The following is a 10,891-nucleotide window of genomic DNA, read 5'->3' as shown; positions in this document are numbered from 1 at the left end:
ATCATAAATGCTATAAAATATCTCCTGCCTTCCCTCTCGGTGACAATCAAGGTGGGCCCATACCTGTTATCAGGGGGCCCGGTGAACATCTCTCCCAGTTCGGCCAGCTCTGGGGTAAGCTTTAAAATTAGCTGATATTAAGCTGCAGGCTCCCTCTCCCCTGCAGGGAGCCAATGGAGCCCGGCCAGGCCTCAGGCCAGCTCCCCCAGCCCCAACAGGGGCGAGCAGAGGGGCCTGGCCAGCCTGGGCTGCTCCAGCAGAGCGGCCCTGACTTGGTGTTACCTGCTGGAAAGCTGGAAGAAAAAAAAAGTCTCCCAGAATCTCCTGATATTTAACCCTGTAGGTCCACGGAGACGTATCCCTTTCTAATTGAACTGTCAAACTATAACTTCCTGAAAAAATCACTTCCTGGCCAAACCACCACACCATGCAAACCTGCGACAAGGATGATGAGGTGGTACCGAGGAGAGCATGGGGATCTCAAGAAAAGCTTGTGGTAGGGTGATGCTGTTGTACACTACAATGACTCAGACTCTGACTTCAGAAGGCTGAAAATTACTCTTCTATTTTTGGGATATGTCTTCCTTATATACTTTTTTACACAGACCAATTTGATTGGTGAAACAAAGATGAACATTTAATCGCACTGGTTAAACTAGAAGGACATCAAGAAGAAGTCCCTCCTAGGGAAAAGAATGAAAATGTGCAAGTCGCAGGGGAACCCCGATAAAGGTGGGAAGTTGGCAAGAGCAAAACACAGGTCTGATCAATATGATTAATGCTACGTTTCTCCGTTTATTGTGTGAAAGATGGCAGGTTTTATACACTCTACATAGTTTATAGTTACAGGTAAATTCTCACTGGCACACAGCACAGGAAAGAATGCAAACACTTATTGTTTAATAAACTCTTAAGGCAGCTACTGTGTCCACACTAATTACTATACTTGTTAACTACTATAAAACTCTCTGACCCTTGCCAACACCTTAAGCTATAATTCTAACTGTGCCACACTCCTGGCCCTGAATTTCCACCTGCTCCACAAACTCCTACAGCCTCAGCGCTGAGGCCCAGTCTGGGTGATTCAACTACAGTCTGTATCTCCTACAAAAACGAAGTACAGTTTACAAAAACACTTCTCCCGTTTACAGAAAATTCTCTGGGAAAAGAACTTCAGAAAACCAAAACATTTCAGGCACGAAACCAGGGCTACAGTAGGGGAAGCAGCAAGAGGAGCTCAAAGTTTCAAAAAGCTGGATTCAATGCCTTTGGCCTAGAGACCATCACCAATTAGTCCCAGTGTGACTGCTGTTATGAGGCCAAGTGCACAGCCTGCCCCTGGGTCAAGGCAATCCCAAGCACAGACTCAGGCTGCGTAGAGAGTGGATTGAGAGCAGCCTTGTGTGGATTCCCTGGAACACCTCAGGACAATTCCCAGGGTCTTGCCTTGGAAGAGTCATAGTCTTCCCCTGCTTAACCCTTCCCCAAGGTGCTTTGCACACTGCGTGGTCTGCCCCTGTCTCTCCTCTCCCCATGCCCCTGGTTCTTGTGGTTTCTCCTTTCCCTGTTTCCCTATTGATGGTGGCATCCTGGGTGGCCATCCCTGTTTTCCCTATAGGCCACTGACCCCTGCTCTGCCCCTTGTACCACCCCCGTGTCTCCAGGTCATTGGCTGCTGACCCCACACACAGCACATGGCAAGGTCTTTTGTTCCTGATTCCCTTTGGCACCTGAAATAACCCTCGCTGGAACTGATTTCGTACAAAGGCCCTTCTTGCCTCTCCTTGCTGAGCCTAGCAGTGGCGTGTGTGGATGTGTGAGTTTGACTGCTCTGCCTGAATTACTCCCAAGCAGCTTTTTGTGATAAATGGACATGATTCATGCTAACTAAATTGTAACTATATCAGTATTTTAGAAAATAATTGTTACAAAGAAATAAAGGAAATTAGTGTCAAGGAGCAGATGGACCCCTTTTGCAGATGTTATATGTAAAAATAGGACACAGGATGTAGTTTTGCAATAAGTATTGTCCCAAGACAGAATTGACCTTAGATGGACAAAGTTGGACATAAGATCTGAAGCTGTGGTTTTACAAGGCTAATTTTTTTGGAACATAATGCTTACTTACATAACACAACGCTTAGTACGCACACGCAACCTGTAAGGTTAACTTGAGAACGAAATGAGGAAGAGTGTAAGTCTTCATTAAAGACCACTGAAAGAAGACAGAAGACCCCCTGGCAACAAGTGAAGCATGTGTCATGAAGTATAAGTGACACAGATTTTAGAATCGGAACTAGGAGGGAATTTGCAGGAAACATTGATGAATATGTATTAGCATATGGTATATAAGTATAGTCTGAAATGTATTGTACCTATGTGAGGAGGGAGATTATCCCTCTCCGTACCCTGATCGATTTTGCTTATGCCTTATCAGAACCTCAATTATACTTAATCACTGCCAAATGGATACACACCTATACACACACACGTATACCCAAGTGTATTTCATCTCAATTAAAATGCTGCTAAAATTTAAATTTAAAATTAAAATGCTGCTAAAATTTAACTTTGTTGTTTATTGAATTGAACATTAGAATTTCATTTATAACATTTTCTACAGGAGATGCTTATTGGGATATAGGTAGCAGCTACACCACCTAAAAAACACACTGCTACAGCCCTGAGGATTAGGACTTGTGGATATTGGTGGACAGAAAGCTCAGCATGCTCCAGCCCCTTTCACTGTCACACAGAAATCCCCATGTCCTGTGCTGGCCCCACAGCCTGGGCAGCAGGGGACAAGAGGGATTCTGCCCCTCAGCCCTGCTCAGTGAGATCTTACCTGCAGAGCTGCCTCCAATCCCCAGGTCCAACATCAAAAGGATGTGGAGCTGCTGGACTGAGTCCAGAAGGCCAAAGAGATGCTTCAAGGGCTGGATCCCCTCTGCTCTGAGCCAGGCTGGGAGAGCTGGGATTGTTCAGCCTGGAGAAGGCTCTAGGGAGACCTTAGAGCCATTTCCAAAGCCTAGGAGAGCTGAGAGGGGACCTTGAAGAAGCGTCTGGAATGCCAGAACAAGGGGAATGGCTTTCCACTGACAGAGGGTAAAGTTAGAAGAAATTCTTCCCTGTGGGGATGGTAAGGCCGTGGGGATGGTAAGGCCCTGGCACAGGGTGGCCAGAGAAGCTGTGGCTGCCCCGTCCCTGGAAGTGTCCAAGGCCAGGTTGGACACTGCTTGGAGCAACCTGGTCTGGTGGCAGGTATCCCTGTCCATGGCAGGGGGTGGAATAGGATGAGCTTTGAGGTCACTTCAGCCCAAACCAGTCTGGGATTCTATGCTGAGGTGAAACATCACCATAGGGATGATGAATCCAGACATTGCCAAGCTACCATGGCATCATGTCCATTGGGTGGTCCCTGACAAGGTCAAAGGGCAGCTCCTGAGGGGACCAGGTCATCCAAATGGCCAAGACTGGAAACATGGGAGGCCATCACTCGGTGCTGAAGGCTCACTGTCGGTTGCCCTGATCCATGACCAGTAGAAGGTGGAGGCTTTTGTACCTTCAAGGTGGGACAACCTGTGCACACGGTTTCTGTCTCTCCTGCCTGTGGTTCTCCCCTGTCTGGGCAAGGGTGAGCTGAGCTGAGGCTGGACATGACATCAGTGCATGGCATGTCTGTCAGCCCTAGGGACCATAGAAATGGGCGTGGCTCCAGCCAGGAAGATGCATTGCTGCCACTCACTCTGACAGGCAACATGGAAAATAGATATTTTCACTTGCAAAATAGACCTTAAAGACTGACTAACAAATTAGGTAAAAGAATGTAAAAGTAAACGTGCAGGATGCTAAACAGAGCTGGAAGCAGTGTATAAACAGATAATAAAGAACCTAAGTGGGGTTTGTGGCAAAGTTATGTAACAAGAAACAACAGTGCATGCCCTAAGAGCATGCAAAGGCACTTACAATTTTGTGGGCTCTCAATATGGCCACCAGAGACCTCTTTAGACAACCCTCTAAGACCATAAATGCTCTTCCAGTAAAGGGCAGAGGTGGGTAAAGCAGTTCTAGGAAAAGTAATGTTCATGTGTGAGCTAGGAACTACCTTGTGATGAATATGTATGATCATGGTAGAATATACATAAATGACTATGTATAACCATGCTGTAAAGTTTCATGGCACAAATTCACTTAGAGGAGACATCCTCTGCATATAAATATTAATCATTAATCAACAGTAATACTGGCTCCATGGATGATCTGCGAGTGGTATCACCACAGCCTGGCCACTTCATACACCTGATCCAGCAGCACTGAGCCCTCTGGTTGGGCCGTTTTCCATTCACTTCGCCATTCACTTGGTCCATGTCTCACCAGTCAGGCTGTTAGGAGACTGCGTGGTTGTTGAATGTTTTGCAATGTCAGGCAACACCATCCCTGGTCTCCCACTATTCACAGAGTCAATCAGATTGGCCAGGCATGATTTCCCAAGGTAAATCTGTGCTGGCTGTTCCCAATTCCCTTCCCTCTCAGATGCTTGAAAGGGTGTCCAGGAGGATTTGCTGCGTCACCTTCCCAGGGATTCCAAAGGAGCTGATTAGCCTGTAGTTTTTCAGACCCTCCTTTGTGGCCGTCTTTAAGACTGGTGTATTGTTCTTTGAAGTTCTAAGGAGCAACTTTCACTGGTGTCCTGGTTTAGGGCAAATTTGGGAGGAAACCTCTAAATGGGGTTCCTCTGGTAGCAAACCCAAACGGCCCCTCCTCCCAGTCGGTCCAGGAAAAGAACTTCCTCAGAGAAAAGTGGAAAAAACTATTTATTTAACAAACAAAATGCCCACAAACATAAAGAATGAATAATATGAAACAATAAAACCTCTCGCTGCTCCGAAGAGAGATGGCAAAACTGAGGAAGCCCTTGCCATGGGTGTAGCTCAGTTCACTCAGTCTCTTATCAGCCCCAGTCCCTCCAGAGGTCCAGGCCCCAGTGGGCCACAGATGTGAGCCTTCGGTGCTCCTCTGGGTTTTCAGTCCTGAGTAGACTTAAACAGTCTTAAGAAAAAAAAACAGTCCAGGAAGCTTCTTTGCCTCAGCTAGCTAAACTAACTAAAAGAAAAAAAAAAACAACCACAAAACCAAAACAAGCAAACAAAAAAACTAAACAAAACTTTGTCTAGCTGCTGTCCCTGCATCTGACAAACAAAACTGTCCTGAGGAAGAAGAAAATGCAGAGGAGTGAACACTGTTTTTCAAAACAAACTGTGTGCTTCTTCTTTCCCTGCTTCACTCTCAGAACCAGTCTTAAAGGCACAGAACTCAATATACAGCACAAAACAACAGACGACTGGGGATACAAGCATCATAAAGTCACTCTACAACAACTGGCCAGGAGATTTTGAAGACAATAGACAGTTGCTGTAGCTTCCTCTGGCCCTTAGACCTGGTGAATGCCTAGCTTCAGAGCTCCCGAACTATTCTCCCCCTTCTATACTGTTGTGGCATAGGAATGCTAGAGACAAAAGATAGAGGCAAGTGAATCTGGCTTATTGCAAAATTAAGACAGCATTTATACATTTTAGTGTGAGAAACTGTGTTCAGCAATTTGCTCAAAAGCTGTTGTTGGCCTGTAATAAATCTGTCATTTTGATAGTTTGTTGTTCTTCTCTCAAGGTTTACAGGCTTGACAAACAAGACGCCTTTCCTGTTTTCAGATCATGTATAATCAGCCGCCTTCTCCACTTCTTGGCATTCTTGCTCACATGATGCAGGGGAGGCTTACTCCGTGTCTCCCCCCTCTGTATTTATGGGAGTCATAGATAAAGCTAAGATAACCATGACTTGTTTTTGTGTGCTTTCAATAGCTCTGATTATGTTAAAAAGAACAAGACAGAAGATTAAAAAGGATATAATTGCCAAACAACCCAGTCAAATGAAACCTCACATTTGTAAATTTATCCCAGAGAACAATTTTTTTTGATTTAGCCAAGAGAGATAATTTTTCAGATCTATCAACACCTTTTGTTCCTATGGAGTTTGTAAAATTCTGAGTTGATCCTTTAATTGAGTAGCACAGATGGCCAGGTCCAGTCTGGAATTCCCGGGGGTGCCCCTTGCAAGGCTTGTGCTTGTATTTATGTCTGATTGAGTGGGGTCCTGATGGACGGGGGGGCACTGCACCACATGCCCCCCTTTGAGTTTCCCTGCTTTGGGAGAGAGTTGCTGTCTATGTCATATTTAGACTGGCATTGACTGCTCCAAGGAAACCCTTTTTGGCAGCAAGGAGAGAGTTTCTTGGGCTTTTTATTGCCTTTTTGTCCCTTTGGACACTGTTTCCTGATACATCCTTTTTCCCCACATTCAAAGCACTTAATAGGTGCTCTGGCCACTTGCAGTTGTTGGGCTATTGCAGTAGCAATTAGTTTTGCTTTAAGTTTTTCCAAGCTGATGTTAGCACGTGCCTTAATATAATCAGTAAGGTCGACGCTGGCTCCATTTTTTATCAAATACAAACCATTTTTACAGTCATGATCAGCATTTTCATAAGCAAGGGATTTTAAGACAACATCAGTTGCCTCCTGCATATCAGTTTGCCATCTAACGGTGGACTGTAATCGATCAATAAAGAGAATATATGGTCCTTGAGGCCCCTGCCTGACAGCAGCAAAAACAGACTATTTTTTTTGTATCATGTACTTTTCGTAGTGCACACGTGGCAATAACAGTAGATTGATCCCACGGTTGTGGTGGAAGTCTTAATTGTGCCTGAACACTGGTGCACATTTCTGTGCCAGAGAGCTGTGATGCAGTAATATTAATGAGGGCTTGGTGGTTACCATTATTCAATGCCTGAGTTTGAGCCAAATCTAAAAATTCTGTCCACCAGACAGAGTATTGCCCTCCTGTCAAAGTTGTCTTAAAAAGAGATTTCCAATCCACTGGTATCATAGTATGTATAGTATATTGGTATCATATATATGTATAGTATTCTGCAATTGCATCCAATAAATTTATAGTAAAGGAAGAATGTAAACAATTTTCTTTCACTGATTTCCTCAGTTCCTTTACCATCTCATATGACAATTGTTCATGATGTGGGTTTTGATTATGAAATACAACAGGCATTGCTTGAAAAAATTCATTATCACCCTCCTCCAATGCTTGCTTCTGGAATTTCTGTATCAACCTTTCTGACTTAGGTCCTATAGATGGCACTGTTTCCTCATCATGCTAGAGGAATAGCATGAGGTGTACGACGGTAGTTGAATTTGTGGAATATTTGCTGCTGCCTTTTTGCTTGCTGTTTGCAGTATTTCTTCCACGCTAGGAGCAGCTGCTGCCATAGCATGTACTGGGGCTAGAGGAGGATATAAATCTGGTTCTTCTTCAGAGTCAGTGGGATTGGGATCAAACTGATCTTCTCTCTCTGAATCATTCTCCTCAGGTGGTGTTTCATTAACAAAACCAACAGTATCTGATGGCGATTGCAGACAAAGCATCTGCAAGGATACAGTCTGCTTCCTTAAATTGTTGCAAAGCCAAGTATACCACATGCTAAGTAGCAATATTATCAGGGTGGATGTTGTGATGAGAAATTTGGTGAATGTGTAAACATTCACTGACCTTTTGCCAGTGAGTAAGATCATAGGAACCATGTTGATGGGTACCAGGGACAAAACCCTCTGACCCATATAAGTGGCTCTGTAAGACTTTGGGATTGGAGTTTATATCCTTGTTCCCTGCAACAGACAGTCTTTATGCAGTTTTTGGGAATTGTTGCATTTTACCTCATTATAAGAAATGCTTCCCAACTGTGCACAAAGGCTAACCTGTTCTATAGCCAGCGATGAAAGGAGCTCTTTGGTGACCTGCAGAACACACCCACAGTTGGTTTGGCAGGAGTACACCAAAGGACTGGATCACATCAGTAGTAATGCAGACCCTGTTAATTGGGAGCCATTTGTGGCATGTGAATATGAGAGACACAAGCTAGAAGCAAGTGAATCTGGGTTATTGCAAAATTAAGACAGCATTTATACATTTTACTGTGAGAAGCTGTGTTCAGCAGTTTGCTCAAAAGCGGTTGCAGGCCTGTAATAGATCCATCATTTTGACAGTTTGTTGTTCTTCTCTCAAGGTTTACAGGCTTGACAAACAGGACACCTTTCCTGTTTTCAGGTCGTGTGTAATCAGCTTTCTTTTCCACTTCTTGCTCACATGACGCAGGGCAGGCTTCCTCTGTAACTCCATAAGTGCCTCCACAGGAATGTCTCTCCACTCTTCCTGGATAACTTGATTCTTCTTCCCCAATTTCTTCTTCCACATTTCTCCTTTCTGAAATGAGATTGATCAGAAGTTCTGTGTACAGTTGGTCTCCTGTCACCCTGGGTTGAGATTCTGCTTTTCACCTTGCTAAGTTACCTTATTTTAAATTATGCCCTCAACCCCTGACCTTCTCATCCTCAGCCAGTTCTTGAGTGTTTTCAGGATCAAGAATTCCTCCATCCTAACAAAGGTCATAGAAAAATGAGTGAATTATCAGCTGGGCAAGTTTCAACTTTGATCTGTCATCATTAATGGAAAAATTGATCTGGGAGGGAAAGGAAGTCACAGAAGTACAGTTTCAGCTCTTGCCTAGGAATTGTTCCTGACCTCCACAAAACAGGGGCTTCCATGGTTTGTGGAATAGCCTTTGAGTGATCTCTACGCCCTGGATTTTGTCTTCCTCAGAGTGCTCCTTCCCACAGTATGTCACACCTGTCTGGCACAGTTCCTGTGCAGCTGGCATCCACTGTCACCAACAACAGGACCACTTTACCCACCACCAGGGAGAGGGAGCATGGATCATTACATTTTTCCCACATAAGATATGGAGCAGAAATCCCTGATGTAAATCCTGCCAATTCTTTCTCAAGATTTACATACAAGCAAAGATGCCTTGCAGAAAAATCTACCTTCTTGGATCCCTGGTGGTCAGTGGCACGAGCAGTGTACCCTGGAGGACAGTGCTGACTCCAGTCCTTTCTGACACCTTTGTTAGCAAAGCGGGGGATGGGGCAGAGTGTGCGCTCCCACAAAACCGGGAGGAGTGGCTGATGTGCCAGAGAGCCGTGCTGCCATCCACAGGGACGACAGTTCAAGGGTGACAGTTCAACGCCAAGTGCTGAGTGCTGTCCTTGGGAAGGAACAACCACAGGCACCCGTATCTTCTGGGGTGGAAAACTGAGGTTAGGCAGGGTCCTGCTGGGCACCAGGATGCCCATGGGCCAGCAGTGTGCTCCTGCAGCAACGCAGAACAGAGCCCTGGGCTGCACCGGGAGCTGTGACTCGGCTGGTGAAGGGAGGGGATCCTTCCCCTCTGCTCCCCACCAGTGAGGCCAGCCCTGGGGTGCTGGGCCCAGAGCTGGGCTGCCCAGTACAGGAGACAGGGTGTCCTGGGTTGTAGTATAGGATGTGCACCAAGTATTCTATCACCATCTTCATGAACTGTTGAATCCAGGTGGGGCAGTGTTTTTCCAGACCCCCTCCCTCTGGGCCATTACCTTCTCTTAATGGCCCATCAAATGCCTTGCCCATGACTCATGGAGAACTCCCTCCAGGAGCTATCTCTGTTTAATGGGCCATCAGGGACCCCCTGCATGACTCATCATCCCATTGTGAGATGCTCCGCCCAGGGGGAGGAACCAAGCATTCCAGCCTGGATATAATCTGGGATGTGGGACAGTACAAGCAGCCCTTACCCACTGGATTCCCAGAGGACCAGAACTACCAGACCACTACAAAGGGCCAGAGGGTTTTATAGTAATTAGCAAGTACAGTAATTAGTATGGACAGAGTAGCTGCCTTAAAAGTTTATTAAACAATAAGTGTTTGCATTTTTCCCTGTGCTGTATGCTAATGAGAATCCACCTGTAAATGTAAGCTATAGAGAACTCTATAATATCTGCCATCTTACACCAAATAAACAGAGAACATAGCATTGATCACATTGATCGGATCTTGCATTTTTGCTCTCGCCCAAACTCCCTGTTTATTTTAGGGTCACCTCGCTATTCATATATAACTGTCACGGTCTTTAAAACGATGTAATTTTGTAAAAGCTGCCAAATAGTCCGAACAATAGGATGTCTCTAGTTTGTGAGAAAAATGTTGTGACTGTTTATGGCTGTGGCCTATTTTGAGCTGTAAAAAGTACATAACACTGTACTGTGAGAATAGTACCTGACTTCAGTTCCTTTTACCCTGACTTCAACTGAAACTTAGACTTCATTGGCTTCATCTCTTTAGACTTCAATAAACTTTAACTTTAGCTCGAACTCTGATCTTTTTTTGCTGAAGCTTTTACTTAAGGCTCTCGGCTTGGATTACTTTTGCACCCCTCTTTGATGTCCTGTCTCTCATTGTTATGAATATTTTGATCAAGGAGTCAAATCATATAAAAGGCTTAGCTATGATCATAAGGAGAAAATTGTGAAAGATAAGGTATAGAAATATCAGGAGTGGTGTGTTTGGAATGTGAAACGGTAGAAACCTCCCCAGGAAGTTACTGGACTTCTTTAACTTAGAACCTTTTGGCTTCAGCAAAATATCACCTCATCCTCAAAATCCCATAAAGTCTTTGTTCCTCTTCCCCAAGTTCAGGAGTTTAGCATGACCTTGACTGAGGAGCAGTCCATGTCAATTAATAAAGCTTACTAAAAAATTTCAATGGATTTATCTAGTGGCAATTGTGGATCATGTGTTTTACAGAGGGCACATAGTACGGGGGGACATGGATAGGTGGATCAGGAAATTCCCGGTATCATGCCAGTACCTCAGCCAAGGGAGAAAGGGAATGAGGAGAAAAGAAGGTTACTTGCTCCAGTTAATTGAGAAAGACCCCGTTGGATGCAGGCCT

Source organism: Chamaea fasciata, unplaced genomic scaffold (assembly GCF_029207755.1).
Source record: "Chamaea fasciata isolate MVZ Bird 193981 ecotype frontalis unplaced genomic scaffold, bChaFas1.0.hap1 SCAF_17, whole genome shotgun sequence".
Lineage (NCBI taxonomy): Eukaryota > Metazoa > Chordata > Aves > Passeriformes > Sylviidae > Chamaea > Chamaea fasciata.
The sequence above is the reverse complement of the archived record's forward strand: the minus strand, read 5'-3'. Positions refer to the sequence as shown.